This window comes from Sander vitreus, chromosome 11, assembly GCF_031162955.1.
Source record: "Sander vitreus isolate 19-12246 chromosome 11, sanVit1, whole genome shotgun sequence".
Lineage (NCBI taxonomy): Eukaryota > Metazoa > Chordata > Actinopteri > Perciformes > Percidae > Sander > Sander vitreus.
The window spans coordinates 31,924,769-31,929,017 of NC_135865.1; the positions used below are offsets into that span (position 1 = coordinate 31,924,769).

Genomic DNA, 4,249 nt, shown 5'->3' on the forward strand with positions numbered 1-4,249 from the left:
TATTACTAGGAAGCTGTTGAAGACTTAAAGATGAACTGAACTGAAAGAATCAACGTTGATAACGTGTTGGTTATGACAAATAAAAATGAATTACACTAAAAAATGTAATTAAAAATAATCAATATAGCTTTTTTTTAAGCAACACAAAAATTACGTTTGTTAGTACTAGAACGCTGACAATGTCGATGACGTCACTGGCATGGTAGGACCTGCGGCGGTATATAGGCTACAGTGCAGCATATTAAATACACGTGAAAATGAGTCATTTTAATGGCATGGGTTACACATTTGAGCCTGTGAGGGACAGGCCTGTAGTGTCTGACTACCACCACATGGAGGACGATCACTTTCAGTCATTTATTGTATCCAAGCACATTATGTATTTTAGGAAATAGAGACTGCTTATATATCGTGTGCATTAATAGAAAATAGAAATGGTCCTGTGCGTTTTAGAAAATCGATGCAGATAAATGGAAAATGTGATTGGACAAATTCATCCAATGGGATCGCTTGTTAAGTTAGCTGCACACAAAATGTTAAAACCAAAATAAATAAAGTTTGAAAAAAATAATAAGTTAGCTGCACGTAGGAGAGTCACCCCAGGTTGACCATAGATGCACGGAGGATTCACCAGTCTTGCCGTTTACTTGAGGCTAGTGCAGAGTTGGCAGATTTTTTCCTTGTGGTCGTTGATGGATATTGCACAAATGGATACTGCACAGATACTCTTATTATGGAACTAGCAGCTTTTTCTGCGAGTTGAACTCCCTCTCCATCAACAATGTGCCCTGAGACATCAGCTAGCTTCAGACTGAGTAGAAAGGGACATTGGATTCTGTTTACAGACCCGCTGTGGTTTAGTTAGCAGCTAATAACACATTATTATTGATCTGTGATATCATCGGAGTCATGGTTTATTCATACAGTCTATGGTCGGAGCGCTAGCTTGTGGAGTTTGACATAAGTGTTTCCAACGGGTTTAGCTGCTAGCCCTTTCCCTAGGTTGGATCGTTTGGTATCTAGCTTGGTTTTGTGACTCAATGTCAATAATGCCCAGTGTGTCAGTCTCAGTTTTGTTGAACGCTATAAAGCCTACACGTTAGGCTTTATTATTTGTGCGTGTAAGTGAATATGTACGTGTTTTGTGTATGTCACAACAACGTTACATCCAGCCCTTTGCCTAGTTGATTGCTAGCATGCTGGATAACAGCTAAACCTCTCTGTCCTCTGCCTGATGTGAGCGTTTCAGCGCCCTGTCTCTGCGGCAGATAGCATCGGTGGTGTTGTACTTGCCGTTGGTCTATCGGTCTGCCCTGTACTGTAGCCTGAAAAATCAATAACTGACGGAATGGCCTCAGGTTTCAGTCTGTTGGACTTAATCCTCACCAGTGACCCTGTTGTATCAAAATTACAGCTCTCTAAATAGTCTGTCGCTAACAAATGGTCGTTACAGACTCGAAATCCAGGGGCTGTTGGAGGGCTGGCCAGTTTTCAGGCAGCTAGCCATGAGTTGAGGACTGGTTTCCTTGTCAAAGGCAGCCTGTGGAAATGTATCGTAACCCCAGCTGCCTTAGCCCTATACAATTTATTACTGCAGCCAGGGGCAATGCAGTATGACCCCCCCTAGACCTGTTGGTTTCCGTTTCCTCAGCCATGTCCGTTAGCCTCCGACTGTCTCAGACTGTTTACATTCTATGGCTGCTGATCATGCCAGTGACGTAGCCGATTATGGAATTCCAACATGGCGGCGCCCGTGTAACAACAACAACACTTTCAATGTACCATTTTATCCCTTTTAACAAATTCAGCCATTTTAATCATTGTACCAATGAGAATAAATAAAATACATCTGTTATATCACCTTTACTGAAATTCCAGTTCAGTTCATCTTTAAGGGTTCGGTAAGCTTGAAACAAACCATGGCCATGCTGTCGCATGTGTTCAGCTGGGTCGAGATCTGGAAGTCTGGAATCTGGGGGTGACAGAAGATTGACAGATATTATTGAAAGGCTTGTGGACTAACAGAGAAAGTGTAGAAGATGACGTCGTGATGTGTAGAAAAAGAAAAGGACATCAGTGTCCAACAGAGACTGAGAGAGAGAAAGGGAGGGGTGGAGACGAGGGTAGAAAGTTATAAATCAGTTGTACGACAGAGTTTGAAGCAGAGAGCTGAGGTCTCTCATCCTCCCACTGATGAAGACGGAGACACAGGACGGAGCAGAGCTCTGCTTCCCACAACTCTTCAACACCTCCTGCAGGAAGCTGATACCTCCTTGGTTTGAAGTGATACTCATTCACACTTTGCTCTACTCCATCTCTCTGCTCACTGTAGCTCTCAACCTGCTCGTCATCTTCTCAGTCTCCCACTTTAGGTAAAGATTAATGTCTCAACAATTGAAGTTTTAGATATTATGAACACTTTGTGTCAGTTTCAGGGTCCTGGTATTGTGCATGCTGACTTGATGTTTCACTGTCATGACTTAGTGGGATGTTTGGGGGAGCTATTGATGATGTTATTATAATATAACACCTGTTCTTCTCATACTGTGATAATCAAACTGACTGCTCAGAATAAGGCCTGTTTCTATGACAGATCAGGGAAAAAACTCATGAGTGTTTTTGGAATGATTGTTTCAGAAAGAACTAACATTAAATGTTTGTCTGTCACATAGATATGAGGACTTGTTGATGTAATGATGCTTTTCTCTTTCCCTCCAGGCAGCTCCACACACCCACCAACATCCTCCTCCTCTCTCTGGCTGTCTCAGACTTTCTAGTGGGCCTCCTGCTGATGCCGGGAGAAATCTTCAGAAACACATCCTGCTGGTTTCTTGGTGACCTTGTGTGTACTCTGTTTAAGTATGCAACAGTCATCATTCCTGCATCCTCAATAGGTGACATGGTGCTCATATCAGTTGACCGTTATGTGGCTATTTGTGACCCTCTGCATTACACCACCAGAATCACTGTGAACAGAGTTAAAGTCTGTGTTTGTCTGTGTTGGCTCTGTTCTGTTTCCTACAGCTTTCTCTTTGTGAAGGATGACCTGACTCAACCAGGGAGGTATAATTCCTGCTACGGAGAATGTGTGATTGTCGTTGACTATGTCTTAGGAGCTCTAGATCTTGTTTTGTGCTTTATTGTTCCAGTTATTGTCATCATAGCTCTGTATCTGAGAGTATTTGCCGTGGCTGTGTCTCAGGCTCGTGCCATGCGCTCTCACATTACAGCTGTCACACTCCAGCTTTCAGTGACTCCAAAGGCAAAGAAATCAGAGCTGAAAGCAGCCAGGACTCTTGGTGTTCTTGTAGTTGTGTTTCTAATGTGTTTCTGCCCATATTACTCTGTCTCTCTTGCAGGTGACAGCTTGGTCAGTGCTTCATCTGCATCCTATGTTATCTTTGTGTACTATTGTAACTCTTGTCTAAACCCTGTGATCTATGCCTTGTTTTACCCCTGGTTTAGAAAATCAGTTAAACTCATAGTTACTCTTCAGATCCTGCAGCCTGGCTCCTCTGAGGCCAACATGCTGTAGAGAGACTGTAGAGGGACTGAGATCAGACTCGGTCTAAGGATAAATGAATGAATATGTTCCTGCTGTTCGGTGAGTGAAATATGAAATACAGAATGTGAAGATATGCTTTCCTGTCTTTAAGACTAAATTGTGTATTATCAAATATTGAAAGGCCTGTGCTTCAGCTTTATCTTGTTGTGTATTTTGTCTCTCTGATGCTGCTGCATTTAAAGAAAGAGTCATAAGCACCATATACTGTTTCTAGTAATCACCCAGTTTAATGTAAGCTTTCAATCCACACATGGATGATACTTGGCCCCTTTACAAAGTTGTTTTAATCATTTCAGTTTAGTGTCATTCATATGTGATCCCTGTATGACATATGTATGACATATCTTGTCTTTATGACAGAATATTTAAAGAACTATGAAGTCCTGTTGAGAGAAGTTAAACTAGATTATTTGAAAAGACCCGATTATCTCCAGTTCATCAGATCATTGCAGTCACATTTCCAGAGAAACATGTAATCATAGGACAGAGGAAGTTACAGTTTCACAAATGATGTCAAGTCAGTTTCATTAGAAAATGATCAGAATTATTGTCATTTATTTCATTTTACATAGCATAGTGATTTGTTGTAAAGTGACCTATGATAATAAACAGACATATTCACACTGTAATATTGTGTCTTTTTATCGATTTTTCACACTGATGTGAAATGATAAGAGACAATAA

The 4,249-nt window shown here is 41.2% G+C and overlaps 1 pseudogene; it reads left to right on the forward strand.

Annotated features, from left to right (window-relative positions):
• Positions 1–2,039: 2,039 nt before the first annotated feature.
• Positions 2,040–3,535, forward strand: LOC144525916 (trace amine-associated receptor 13c-like; annotated as a pseudogene).
• The last annotated feature ends 714 nt before the right edge of the window (positions 3,536–4,249 follow it).